The sequence below is a fragment of the Elgaria multicarinata genome, chromosome 3 (assembly GCF_023053635.1).
Source record: "Elgaria multicarinata webbii isolate HBS135686 ecotype San Diego chromosome 3, rElgMul1.1.pri, whole genome shotgun sequence".
Classification (NCBI taxonomy): domain Eukaryota; kingdom Metazoa; phylum Chordata; class Lepidosauria; order Squamata; family Anguidae; genus Elgaria; species Elgaria multicarinata.
Window position 1 is genome coordinate 129,620,575 of NC_086173.1, and position 15,029 is coordinate 129,635,603.

General features: G+C 44.8%; 1 protein-coding gene across 4 annotated transcripts in view; it reads right to left on the reverse strand.

Annotated features, from left to right (window-relative positions):
• CHL1 (cell adhesion molecule L1 like) overlaps positions 1–9,752 on the reverse strand; it is a 286,834-nt gene extending 277,082 nt beyond the window's left edge. For 3 of the 4 annotated variants that reach the window (XM_063121798.1, XM_063121799.1, XM_063121795.1), the window contains exon 1: positions 8,208–8,275. The gene's annotated coding sequence lies outside the window, so the exon portion shown is untranslated. Of the gene's footprint in view, positions 1–8,207; positions 8,276–9,694 lie in introns of those variants that run through there. The other variant, XM_063121796.1, reaches the window with a different exon arrangement.
• Between the last annotated feature and the right edge of the window lie 5,277 nt (positions 9,753–15,029).

The window sequence follows — 15,029 nt, forward strand, 5'->3', positions numbered from 1 at the left end:
ATAATTTTCAATCTTGGTTCAGGCCTGGTTTGGGGAAATAAACAGGCTTGGTGGGTGACCTATACACCAGGAACTAGATTGGAGGAGTGCATCTCTGTTGGTTTTACTGGACCTCTCAGCAGCATTCAGTACCATTGACCATGATAGGGCTTTCTCTGTTGTGGCACCGTGGCTGTGGAATGCCCTCCCCCTGGAGGCCCAGCTGTCACCAGCACTGGCTTCATTTCGACACCAGGTTAAGATATGGCTTTTAAACAAAGGCTTTGATGGCTAAATCTACCAGCCTGCACACTGTCTTGTTTTACTTGGACTTTACAGTTTTAAAATTTCATGTTGGTTTTAACATATTAATGGTTTAATTTGTTTTAGAATTGTATATTTATTGTTCTATTTTATATGTATGATTCTATCTGTATGCCGCCCTGAGATCCTTGTGATATAGGGTGGGATATAAATGTTTTAATAAATAAGTAATAAATATCCTTCTAAGAGGTTTAGACAATATGGGAGTTAGGGACACTGCTTTGCAGAGGGTCTGGTCTTATCTGGTTGAACACTCCCAGAAGGTATTAAGAGCATAAGGAGAGCCATACTGGATCAGACCAAGGATCCTTCTAGTCCAGCACTCTGAGGGACTATTGCTCAGGCCATTGGGTTATGGGGTTCCTCAGGGATCTTTTGTCTTTGTGACAGCTGTTCAGGGAGGTCATCAAGAGTTTGGGTCTCATCACTATATTGATGATAACCAGGTGTCTCTCTATTTTTCAACTAGTGCCAAAGAGGCTGATAAAAGTTCTAGCCAATTGTCTGGATACAGTGATAGGTTGGATGTGAGCTAAAAGTTGAAACTCAGTCCAGACAAATAAGAAGTACTGTTGGATAGTAGAGAAGCTAAACTGGGATTGGTGGTGCAGCCTGTTCTGGATGTTCTTTTAAGGAGACTGTTCTGGACTTTCTTTTAAGGATTAGACTCATACCTTGCTTCTAGACTCAGCAGTGTTCCTGAAGGGTAAGTAGGCTATTGTGGCCAGGAATATCCTTGCCCAGCTTTGTCTGGTGTGCCAGTTCTGCCCCATCCTGGAAACAGCACTGGCCACAGCACTCATTTCCTGTTTAGATTACTGCTGCAACACATTTTATGTGGAGCTGCCCTTGAAGACGGTTCTGAAACTAATGCAAAAAGTGGTAGCCAGATTGTTTTCTGAAGTGTGCTCTGCTGACCTTATTGGACTAGTCCTACATCAACTGCACTGGCTTCCAATCTGTTTATGGCCACAATTCAAGCTGCTGGTGCTTCCCTAGATGATTCAAGCCAGGATATCTGAAGTACTACCTTCTCCACATCATCTTGCATGTGGTTTAAGAGCTCCTTTGGAGGTCCTGTTACTTGTCCCACTTCCAAGAGAAGTTAGGTTGGTGGGAACAAGGGAAATTTATTTATTGATTTTAAAAATAAACCATATCACATTTCTCCTGCTTTAATTTATTTACTATGTTTATTATGACATTGTCTTATACATTTTAATTTATATGTTGCCTTTGGGGGCTTTGGGGGGGGGCTGAAACGTGACTAATAAATAACTTTATAAACAAACAAACAGAAGCAGTTGAATAATCCCTGCAAACAATTCCCAGCAGAAACCATTTATCTCTAAGCATCTCTGCTTGCGGCCCTTTGTGATCTCGCTGCCATTATCAGGAAGAAAAGCGGCTGTTCGGTGCATGAACCTACTACTAGAAAAGTTGAACCAAATTGCCTTTTTGCTCACTTCCAGCTCTGTCAAGGGTTTGTTTTATATGTATCTAGTTCAGATACAGACTCAGCTTGCATGCAACCATGGTTTTTTAGGCAATGGGATGTTGTTGCCAAGAGAACAAGTTCCATCGCTGTATCTCAGTGTTGTCCTAGCACCTTAAATTCCTAACGTTCCGTATTGCCTGAAAAGGGTGAGCTAGTAAAGAGATGCCCCCACAGTACAAATCAGAATGTAAATGTCCACCAGCTCTCCTTTACTGACAGGGACAAGAGAAAGGATCCTCGCCTTCCATTCCGCTACATCCGGGGGGCGGGGGGATCTACACTACTGCTTTTAAAGCGCTTTGAAAACGTTTTGAAACCTGTATATGCAGTGTGTCCTGGGCCCCAACAGTTGTCAAAACTGTTATAAAGCACTTTAAAGCAGTAGTGTAGATCCCCCCTGGAGAATGTAAACTGACTAACTCCATCTAGTTCTACTTTGATCAAGTCTCACAGTACACTTCGGTTTGGAGAACAATAAGGCAGTAATGTACAGGAAACACTGGAGACCTGCTATAAGGACAATGCCATGAATACTCAGCCCCCAGTTAGCACCTATTATGTTTTGCACTCCTACACACAAACACAAATAATGTGCAGCCCCCTTCCTTTGCAATCCATATGTTATGCTCAACCCACACAATGGAGGGTGGTGATGGAATTAAAGCTTTACATCATAATTCACCTCTTTCTTTTTCTTTTTGTATTTGGAAAGTCCTTCCAAAAAAACCAAACCTTTAAGTATTTATTTATTTATTTATTTATTACATTTATATACCGCCCCATAGCCGAAGCTATGGAAGGATTTCCAAACAGAACAGGAGGACTTCCCTGTCTCATGTTCTAGTTTTGCGCCCACTTTGTGGGGTTCTGGGAGAACCTGTGGCTTGTCAGAGGCCCTAGACAGTATATCCAGTTTGGAACTAGCGCTGACATTGCACTAACATAAGCAACTTCTAGCACAAAGCCAACAGCCCAGTTCACAGCACACACATTGGGGAAGAGACTTTTTCTTATCCCTACGTCTTGGGATAGGTAATATTAGGGGTGTGCTCATCTCAATCCCAAACCCTGAATCTGAGTTGAAGCAGGCCGATTCAGCCTGTCCTTTCCTGAATCTGGTTTGGCCCAATGGCCAGCCACTGCCCACTGCCTGCCCACCCACATGTAGGATTTACCTGAAGCCTCCGCATGCACCAGCGAGCTGCCTGTCCTCAAGGAGAGCTGCTCTGACCTGTTGTAGATCTGCTGTTGTAAACTATGACAGCCAGAAATGGCCATTTCCAGCCACCATAGTTTACAACAGTAGATCTACAGCAAATCAGAGCAGCCCTCCTGGAGGATGGGTGGCTTGATGACACGTGGAGGCTTCAGATAAGTCCTGCAGGTAGGGGGCAGCAGCTCGTCTGGTTCAGGGGGCAAGTGGGAGGGGAGTATTATGGACTCCTGGTCAGCCTTGTAGCCAGCTTTCTCACACTATCCAGCCTGCTTTGGATTCAGAACCAAATCCAAAGCAGGCTGAGGTGCTCCAAGTTGAATCGGGGTTGATTTGGAGGCTATATGTCGAATCAAAGGGGCTGTGCACAGACCTAGATAATACACACAGTTTAGCCTTTTCTCTCTCCTAATTCTATGCTGACTTGTGCCTTTCTGATTCTTCAAGCAGTTACCTGTATTGCCTCAGGTGTAAAGTTATGTAACCCAATCTGAATCAGCTCCTATCACATCTGTCTAACTTCTATAGCCCTCCTATCTCTTTAGTTGACATTAAGACACACACACACACACACTCCCAACAGGTCCTCATTGGCTTTTCTCTATCGAACACAGGCTTCCTGTCTGGCCTGGTCTCCTGCACTTCCTACCCCCTTTCTATAATTTAAATTGAGTCATTGCTGGTTCAGAAGGTAGTTTTACCTATTTAACTTTGTAATGAACCATGGATTGGATCCAGATTTAAGCTGGTACATCTGTACTAGTAGAAGTGGAGTTTCCCACCCTGTCCTACTCACGCTTCCCCTCCGCACCCCTGAAAATGAGACCCCGCTGATGGAGGTGAACTGTGGTGTGGGAGACAATACTCAAAAATTAGGGAGAGAAACCTTTCTTGAGTCAAGCTCTTCCTCTTGAGGTAAGGCCCTTCCTCTTACAGAAGGCAGTTTCTGGATCCAACCACATGTATTCAAGACCCTTATACTTTGGTTATGATCTCTTTCCTTATTTCTCCTTCTGGGAGCCTTAACTCCTCCATTGCACACTATGGCCATAGCTAGACCTAAGGTTTATCCCAGGATTTTCCTGGGGTCAAACCTGTTCATCTAAGTGCCACACAGGGCATCCAGCGCTCAGGCAGGGATGAACCTGGAATGATCCTGGGATAAACCTTAGGTCTAGCTATGGCCTATGAGTCTAGATTAAAGATCACAGTACATGTTTGGGTATACATGTGTAGTGCCATACACGTATAGATGAGAATGTGAATAGGAGACATTTCTCCTTCTCTCATAATACTCAAAATGGGGTCATCCCATGAAGCTGATTGTTGGGAGATTCCTGACAAGATAAAAGGAAATACTTCACACAGTGAATTCACTACCACAAAACTTAGCCACTAATTTGGATGGCTTAAAAAGGAAGTTAGACAAATGCCTGGAGGAGAAGGGTACCTCCAGTATCAAAGGCAGTAAGCCTATGCACACCAGTTGCTGGGGAACATGGGCAGGAGGGTGCTGTTGCACTCATGTCCTGCTTGTGAGTTTCCCATGGGCAGCTGGTTGGCCACTGTGTGAACAGAAAGTTGGACTAGATGGACCCTTGGTCTGCTCCAGCATGGTTCTTCTTATGTTCTTAGGGACATTACACTGCTTCTAGGTTTTATTTTGGTTCTTTCTTTCTTTCTTTCTTTTAATTTTATACTGTAGTTTAAGTGTTGTGAACTGCCCATAGAGCTTCAACTATTGGGTGGTATAGAAATATAATAAATAAATAAATAGAGACAGGGCTTCTTCTTTTTTTTATACAGTGGCACTACCTCTGACCCAGCATCAGTGGCATGCTGACTTCATGAAGTCAAGAAAGGAGGATATGGTCTTGCTTCATTTTTCTAATTCTTAATTGTACAGTTAACCACTAGTTCCTCTGATAGAATTCAAAGGAGATGTGCAATTGATCAGGACAGATGGAAAGCACCTGCTCGTCTAGTCAACGTCACTCCTAAGGGAAAGTTCTTAGGGGGAGGGGGAGGAAGCGCTACATTACTCCATATGTCAATATTCAGTATGTAGGCATCTCTTCCTGTAGCAGAAAAGGCAATTAAAAAACTGTTACATTGTTTCAAAAATGTGTGTTGGTTATTGGAGAGGGGGAGATGCGGAATGCATTAGACACCATGGTCACCCTCCAGAAAGCACCTGTGAGAGTCACGTCAACATGTGCTCATGTCTAATACAGCATTGCTAGAGGCATAGTTCAGCCTGAAACCCTACAAAAGCCTATAAACATAATTTGATTTGAATACATGATGGGGCAAAAATGAAAGAAGAAGGGCTGAACCTCTTTCAGTCTGAGGGCTGGATTCCATCTCGGAAAAGTTCTCAGGGGGTTGCATGCCAGTGGTGGGTGGGACCAAAGGCAAGAGGGGTGGAGTTATAAATACCAGCTTATTTTAGCTTGAAGCTCTTGCTGCTAGTAACTAAGCCTTAGGAGAGGCATCCCAACCTTTCAGAACAGGGAAAAAACCCACACAAAAGCTAGGACACCAGCAAACAATGGGGGGGTGTTGGGGAAAGTGCTCCTCTTCTGACAGGGATGAGTGGAAAGATGCCCAACTTCCATTCAACCACTTCCGGAGTCTGTAAACTCTCCACTCTAATCAAGTCCTGTAGTACACCTATGAAGTGGCTCTGAGAATCCTAAAGAAATAATGGGGAAGGGGGGAGCTATCTGGGACTCCAGGTGAGCCAGGTTTGCCCCCTCCCCTACTGAAAGGTTCCTCACCCCGCCCATAGGCAGTAACTGCTCTATAGTGCTGCTACCAATACATCTCTGAAAAAAACCCCCAATGTTATTTATATACTGGTAGGTTGAACTTTTTAAAGATTCTCAGCAGCAAGGAAAGCAGAAACCTGGAGAAACTATTGCAATCAACATAAGAACATCAGAAGAGCCATGCTGGATCAGAGCAAGGGTCCATCTAGTCCATCACTCTGTTTACACAGTGGCCAACCAGCCATAGGCCATGGATGAACATGCAGGACATGGTACAACTGAACTGTCCCACCCATGTTCTCGAGCAACTGGTGCACACAGGCTTATTGCCTTGAAGATAGCACACTGGAGATAGCACACAGCCATCAGAGCTAGTAGCCATTGATAGCCTTTGCCTCCATGAATTTATCCACCCCCCTTTTAAAGCCTTCCAGATTGGTGGCCATCACTACATCTTGTGGTAGTGAGTTCCATAGTTTAACTAAGCGCTGTGTGAAAAAAAAATACTTCCTTTTATTTGTCCTGGATCTCCCACCAATCAGTTTCATGCAATGACCCCGGGTTCTAGTATTTTGTGTGACTGATTAAGCTTTATAAACATCTCAAACTACAATTAATCTAAAAATTCACAAATCTGCCCTGATTTTTTGGCTTTACAATCCAAGCCATTAAATCCAAACCCTTTAATAAGTAAAGTCATTATCAAAGAACCCTAGGCACTTTTATGTTTTTGAGGGGTAAGATCCAGATTCAGTTGCACTTAAAGTTAGTCCAGATTAACTTTTTCACATTGATTTCCATGGGACTTCAGCATGACAAACTTCATCTGGTTCCAACCGGATGAATCTGTGTCGAAGTGTGTATATCTAATTTATTCAGGGTGCAATCTTATGCATGTTTAGACAGGAAAAAAGTCCTACAACTCCCAGCATCCCCCAGACAGCATGTCTGACTGGGGAACACTGGGACGTGTAGGACTTTTTTCTGTCTAAACATGCATAAGATTGCACCCCGAATAGATTTTAATTCTGCTTTTCTATAAAGCCTTTATATTCCAAGTGGCTTACAAATCCAAAAACAATACATCAGAGCATCTTGAACTACAAGTGATGGCCACAGATGCCTGTGTTAGGATACTCTCACATTTCTATAATGGATAGTGTGGTGTGTGCATTTGGGGAAAGGGTGTTTCTCTTGACCATTTCCCCCTCCCCTTGCTGAGACTGCCTCCTTAGTCCTTCTCCTCCTGTGTGCTAGGCTTTCAATCCCCCTCACCACACTTTATAGGAATTTGGCATGACCCCCATTCCAGCACATGGCTCCTGCCAACTTAACAACCAATTCGCTCTTCCATTGTGCCAATCACACTTGTTGAAACAATGCTGTATTTAAACAAAGAGAAATCACATTGAATATTATTTTTTACTATTGCCATAATCAAGAGCTGTGCTCCACCAGAGACAACATCAAAGTCTGCAAACTTGAATGAGTCCAAAGCAAATGACACGGCTGCTCCCCACCCCACCCCCAAAGCTTTACAATCCTCAAATTCAGCATCACACATGATTTGCACTTGTAGATAGCAGGATATCACAAGCAGGTTTCCCTCAAAACCACTGAGGCTCAGAAAGGTTTGCCGTTGTATTTTCAAACCACTGACTACACCTACATGTAAACTTTATCCAGACAACAAATGACCCGCTGATTTAATCCCTCCCTCCCTCCCGGGCCATATCACTAACTGATCTCTGATGCTATATTGTCTCATCTGGACCTAGAGAGGTGATGGAGGGCTTTAATCAGAGGGTGAGAGAGTGGATCATCTTCCAGGATACCAACAAGCCAAACCTGGGAGTCTAGAAACCTGCGAGCATCTCTTTCCTCTATCTTGGCGCTCTTCCATAGCTCAGGGAGAAACACACCCACGCAGCCGTGTGCACGGGAAAAGATGTACACCCACCCACAGCACACCAAGATTCCCCAGGCAAATTCCCTCGCGCGCTCGAGAATAGCCGAGTCTCCTCATTTACTTTGGAGAGCGAAGCCAAGCACTTCTGTGAAGCCTGTTTCAAATCACATCGGGTGACGGGGACATTTGTTTCAAAGGGACATGAAAAGGAGCCAGGCACAGTAGGAGGGGGGGGACACTGGTGGCTTAAATCCAGCCCAGCAGGTGATCCATAGGTGTCCCCCAACGGCACAGACACACCTCATGTCGCCTGGATATTTCAGAAAAAAACGGCCCCCTCTCCATCTCTCCCCCCACCCCAACGATCGGCCCGCATCTCTCCACTGTCACTCATCGGAGCCCCTTCGGACAGCCACAGGAGCTGCTAGTGCGATCAAAGAAGCCAATGGTGATCGATTTCCCATCAAGGTGAGCGAGGAGCCCCTCCCCGCCGCCCCCTCCTCTCCATCTTACCTTGCAGCTCGAGGGGTGTGTGGTGCTGCTGCCGCCGCCGCCGTCGCCGGGAGCGCTTCGGGGCTCGGGCTGGCGTGGCGTGGCGTGGGGCGGTGGAAGGGGTGGCGTGGGGAGGGGAGGGGGAGCGCGCGCGTGGATCCGGCAGAGAAGAGGCAGGAGTTTGCAAGGGAGTCCGGCTCCAGCTTGCTGATGTGAGCAGCCCCGTCCCAGCTCACTAAATTAATCACTTTGCCTTCTCTACCCCCCAAAAAAAGGGGGGGATAAAAAGAAAAGGAGGAGAGCGGGGTGGGGGGGGGGGCGAGTGGGAAAGGGAGAGAAAAAGAAGGGGAGAAAATATCAAGCGTACAGAAAGGAAGAAGGGTCCCTCCGTGACTGGCATCAATATCTCCTTCGGCAGAGCTTCAAGGGAGCCATGGCAACGAGCCCCTAAACCTCCCAAATCTCTCCCAGCTACACACACACACACACACACACACACACACACACACCGTGCTGCTGCTGCTGCTGCTGCTCAAGGGAGAAAAGAGACAGCCAGAACCCTCCCACCCTGAAAAGATACAGAAGGCTCCGAGCCGGTAGAATTCCCCAGGAAAGTGGTGCGTGTGGCTGGGTGGGTGGGTATGAAACGGGTCTGCCCCTGTCTTGTGGGATCGGGTACTTGTTGGATCTATGGCTATATGGAATACCGGGAGAGGCGCCTGCTTCTCGTTACCTGGGCATTTTGGTGGGGCGATAAATGGGGGAAGATCACCTTTACACACATTCGCCCCCCCCCCCGGCTCCCGCAACACCCCTCCTCCCACAAAAGTAAGACATGTTTTCTAGTAACAAATAGACAGCTGCGAGGGTGGGGTGGGGGTATATCTCTGGTCTCCCCTCCCACTTCTTCCAGGTGTGAAGCCCTTTCCCTGAACATCAAAATACAGTGATCATTTTCTGAAAGAAAAATGCTGTGATGGAAGAGAGAGAGAGAGAGAGAGAGATACAGATACAGGTACAGATGCACAGATACAACCAGGTGTGGAACTCCTCCCCTTGATCCATAAAAATTAAATGAGCATTCCCTTAAGACACAGAGCAACGAAGAGAGAGAGACTCCCTCAACCTCCACCCAGCCAGGTTCCCTTTCTTCCTTTGATCACAAAAAAGATCTTTCTCTTAACTCTGGAGGAGTAAGAAAAGGTAGGGGAGAAGACACCCTAAAGTAGATTTTCACTCCCATGATCATGAGATGAAGGGTAAGAAGTGTGTGTTGGGGGGGGGGGAGAGAATACACACACACACCCCTCTGGTATTAAGACCCTAGATTATATTTATGTGATTTTTTCCTAAGGGGTGGTAAAGTGGGAGATCACCCTGAATACACACACACACACACACACACACACACACACACACACACACACACTATCCTTGCCACATGCAATATCTTTGCCACCCAGCGTTACCAAGAGCAACAAGAAGCTCCTCAGGGAGCGTGGCCGTACCTTGAAAAATCAGCAGAGTTCTTCTCTTTCCAAGCAGCTCTTTGGAGCAGTGGAGGAAACGCAGAGGGGGTTAAAGAGGAGAATGGTGGTGGGCACCAGGCATCAAATGGATGGCGAGAGGCTTCCTTTGGCACAGCTGCCCTCCTCTCTGATTCTCTCTCTCTCTCTCTCTCTCTCTCTCACACACACACACACACGCACACACACGCTCCCTCCCCTCCTCAGGCTGCTTGTAATGGGTGTGATTGCATGCCAGCCTCCTTCTCCTCCTCCTTTTCCCCCAGCTGCCCAAGGGCAAGGTGCTGCAGAGAGTCCAGTCCTGGCATGTTCCTGGTGCCTCTCACTTCCAGTCTCTGAATGCTCAGGTATCTGCCACACCCTTCCAGGCTAAGGTGCTTGGAGTTCAGGAGCAGATGGGAGCAGCAGCTCCTTAAAAACTTCCCCAGAATTTGGAAGGTTCTGAGTGATGGGGAATGGTTTGAGGGGTGGAGGTGGGGTGGGGGAGAAAAATACAGGGAAGAAGCACAGGACAAATAGTTTGGCCAGCTGTGAAGGATGCCCTCTCCCCAGCCAAAAAGGTGAGCAGGGAAAATCTTGCCTTTTTCTCTGCAAGTCACGGATCCCCCCTCCCATCTTCTTTTTAAAAAATGCACAGTCCCTTTTGTTTTAAACAATTACATCACATTCTGCGATCTTTGTCTTTGTTAAACCCAGTTCTGGGACACCCAAAACAAGAGACAGAGAACAGCCACTGGAATGTATTCAACCATCTGCAAGTGACCAGAAAACATCTCTTCGTCTCCAGCTGCCCCCTCCTCCTTCCTCTCCTCCTTTTCCTTACTTTGCCCCCCTTTGCTGTGCTGTCAGGGAGTTCTTACTTAAAGTGAGGGATTCTGGGTGAGGTGGCCCAGAAGATTACCTGTGCCACAGCAGCACATGCGAGCTTTATAGACACCACTTCCAGAATGCCTTGCCTTAAGGAAGGACCCCTCAAAGTGTGGCATTTGGTCCTGGCCATCTCTCCAGAAAACCTGCTTGACCAACCTCTCACTCAAGAGTGAGAGATTGGGTGGGCATGTGGGCTCTCTGGGAGAGAGAGTGGGTGGCCAGCAAAGGGGAGAAGCCACAGCACCATCAGCACCATTGGTGGGTCGTTTTGGCACACCCAGAATTTGGTACCCAAGGTGTTTGCCCTGTTGTCTGCTTCCCCCCCCCCAAGAAATGGCCTTGCTGAGATGCCAAGTATCAAGAATACCACCAACTGTACACAGAGGAGCTCCTTCCAAAGCCCCTGTGATGCTTACAGCCTCTCTTATTTGGGGTTCCCTATTTGTTTGCTATTCCATTTCTGCACCCTAACTTATGGGCCTAAGAATAATATGTAAACAAGTCTGTTTCTGAATTGCCATTGGAATGGCTTGCCTTTAGCATCACGCACATGGCCCTGATAGTCTCACAATAAACCAGTTCAAAATGCTGGTCATTCTAATGGCTATTGAAATGCATTCTCAAATGGCTATTGAAATGCAAATGAGGAGAGAAAGTGAGCCCTAGAGCATCTGTACATGAAACAAAAATCCCACACCCTTACCAGGGCTTCTTCTTCTGGAGTCTTTAGGGATTACAATCAGCACAATGGAGATGCTTCTGCCCACCATTTTTTGGCCATTTCTTTAGTGGGCAAGTTCCATATATTTCATTTATACAACCACTAGTTGGCACTGCAGTGTTGCACGATTCTGTACATATGGCACCTCTTTGAGGGCAGTTTATATTTATTACTGAACTTTTGGTGATTTAAACAAAGGTGGATTAAAGCTTAAAAACGACAGGAGAGTAACCTGAGGCTGTAGATGCTGTGAAAGGGCCCCACAAACGCCCATGAATGAGCGACCATGAGTACACAATAAAAGCCCTCCACTGAAATAAAGAGCCTACCAGTGCCAGCCAGCCCTGCAGCACTTTCACACTGTGGAAATGTGGATGATTGACTTCTATGAGTCTGAGCAGAAATGCACTCCCTTCCCCCAACCCACTGCCAGAATCAGCAGACAGTTAGTGTTTCCCACTCCACCGAGCACTGCGATTGGAAGAGAACACAGTCACAGACAGCACTGTGGCAATTCCTAATTGGTTAGCCACAGAAGTCAATATCAAAGCTACCCCTCACCCCACTCAGCATCTTCCAAATATGGAGATACACACACACACACACACACACACACACACACACACACACACACACACCAGGATAATTCTGGAGACTTTAGAAGCTCCAATTGGGTATGTCTCCGCTCTGATATGAACTGATGTGTTTGGAAGAGGCCAATCTCTGCTCTGGAAGATTGAATGCTCCACGGATGTTCACAGTTACCAGATAATTCCAGGGTGGAGTGCACACCCCTAATTTAAAGCCTATTATATTCTATGCTACTAGCTACGTATTTATTTTTGTTTCTAAAATGATTGCCTTCTATCCCAGCCTTCCCTGACCTGATGCCCTCCAAATGTTTTGTACTACAATGGCCAAGATTCTTGGCTGCTGGACATGCTTACTGGGGCTAATGGGAACTGAAGTCTAAAACATCTGGAAGGCACCAGAATAGGGAAGGCTGTTCTTCCCTGTACATTGCCTGACTTGTGTGAAATGGCATTCTGTGAAAGAGGAAAATCAAAGAATAGATAGGAACTTGGTACCTTGAACAATAAACCTCCCTAAGGAGGTTCGCTTGGCACCTACATTATATGCTTTTAGACGCCAGGTGAAGACCTTTTTATTCTCCCAGCATTTTAACAGTCTATAAATAAATTTAACTTGGTGTTTTAAATTTGTAATTTTGCATTGCTGCTGTTTTTATCTGGTTGAGCTTTTATATTGTATTTTATATTATGGTTTTATACTGTTGTTTTATACTTCGAATGTTTTTAATTCTTGTGAACCGCAGCTCAGCTCTAGTTAATGCATCGATCTAAAGTAGACACAATCCCTAGTTAGATGGCTTTTAAAAAAATAAATAAATCCTAGGACAAGAACTTGAAAACAGACTGGTTACTCCCATGTGTGTGCTGTTTTGTGCAAGTTTTATTCACTTTTGATAGATATTAATTGGATTATATGTCTGCCATTTCTAAGCATCCATATGAACACCATCTGGAATCTTATCTCAGGTGCAAAATTCAGCTTCCCCAAACTCTCAACTTAAACACACACACACACACACACACGCATTGCCACTAGCCCACAAGGAAGAAAAACAAAATGGTGAAGTGTGGAAATCACTCAAACCTGGGCAGAACTTCCACCTATAAAAGCATTTATGCCGTGCATATTTCTCCTGTGAATCTATGGTTCCTATTCTCTGTCCCATTGTCCTTGATACATCTGCCAACCTTCCCCCCCCTTTTCCTCTTCCTGCCTTTGCTGAAATATTCCAAATTCTGACAAACAAAGCCAAACAACAACCAGGGATACCTAATGAGATAAAACATGCACTTTTGCCACTGAAGACAAAGGTTAAACTCCTTTCATCTTGACTTGGGACTGCATCCTAAGTAATTTTCCTTAAGACTGAATTTGGGTGGATTTCTTTTTTTTCTTTTTCTTTCTTTCCTTTTTTGTTTGCATAATGTACCTTAATCTAGGAATGGGGATAGTTAAACTGCTGTAATTCCTTGGAATATGTGGAACATTGTTCAGTCCAGTTTAGTTTCCAGGGCTTATTCTATCTTCAGCTACATCTTCCTTCACTTCCATTACGCTCCCTTACAGTTGACCAATACATTATGCAGAACCATAAATAAGCATTGTGTGAAGAACAACCAACCAGTTGTCCGTTTCACTGATTCCAAGTTCTAGTACAATAAGAAAAGTTAAAATTGCATGGAAACCTACTATTCAATTTTAGCCTATATTTATTAGATTTCATGCAAATATGCAGATGTGCATATTCCATTCTCATTCCAGAGGCAGGAATAATGTGCCAGGTGTGTCAGGTGAAACTGGGGGAGTGATACTATCAGATCTGGCCTTATCCTGTTTTCCCTTAGACACCATTTTGTAAATGTCCCAAATTTTCTCTTTGGAAAAATTATCCCTCACTTTGATCATTTTGGTAGCTCATTCTATACTTTCTCAGCTCTATGATAATCCTTTAAAATCTCACATCTTTCTGACGATATCACAGATTACCAGTTTCAGGCACACATGGTAGCCCACTGTTTCCTTCTCTTACTTTTAGTATTTTAGATTTCGTCCCTACTAAAAGTGTTTAGTTTTTGATAGGAGCATTCATTGAGGGAAGGGGAGAATGTAACACAGAGGGTATAGCAAAAGCTTCAAAGTACAGCAAAACCTACAAAAGTAGGAGTGAGTGAAGTTAATTTCAGATACATTGAATCTCTCACTTGTTCTTTATTTCAGTGATTTTAAGATGTTATGTAGAACAGATTTTTCTTAAATGTGTGCTGTAAAATCAGACATGTGACCAAGGCTATGTTCGGGTGGGCATGCCCCCTTGGTGCTTATCTGTTTTTAATTTCTTATCTGAAAGTAATTCAATGAAATCAAGAAAAGGGGAAGCATGGCCGAATAGCAGGGAGTGGGAACTTACTGGCGGCAAGATCTTTACAACCTTGGAACAGATCCCCAAGGGAAACGGTAGAGAGTCCATTATCTAAGCTAATTAAAATGAGACTGGACACTTCACTAGGAAAAATATCCATTAGGGAACCATTCCACATTGTCAAGGAATGGACTGATTAGCTGAAAACCGGTGAAGGGAAGAGAAATGGAGAAATCAATTTGCAGATAGAGAGCAATCCAGAGTTCCCATCACTGAGACCCCAAGAGCAGAAAAGGAATGGAATCACTCTAGACAACTCTCATGATATTTTTCTAGGCTGAATTATCCGAGCAGTGTCAGTCTTGTGAGGCTGAAAATGAGAACCTTGTTTTTGTTACAAAACCAAGAACAAGAAACAGTACTGGCTCTAGGATAGGGATGTAAGAGAAATTTGTTTCAGCTTGTTTATGTTAACATCTGCTGATGAACCTGAACACGAGTGCAATTTGCAGTCAAACTTCGTACATTCCCAAGCTTGCAATGTTACTTGTGTGGGGTAGGCAGGGGGCGGTGTGGGTGTGTGGGTGTGTGGGTAGGAAATACATTTAAAGATGCATACATTAGAAAAATACACTTGAAAAATGCATACTTTTTCAAAAGTGCAGACAAACCCACTTTAATCAGTGGGAACAGATTGTGTACTTTTGAACAAGCACCAAAATACTTTACGATTTTCATGTAAAAAGGAAAGAGAAAAAGTGCACAATCTGGTT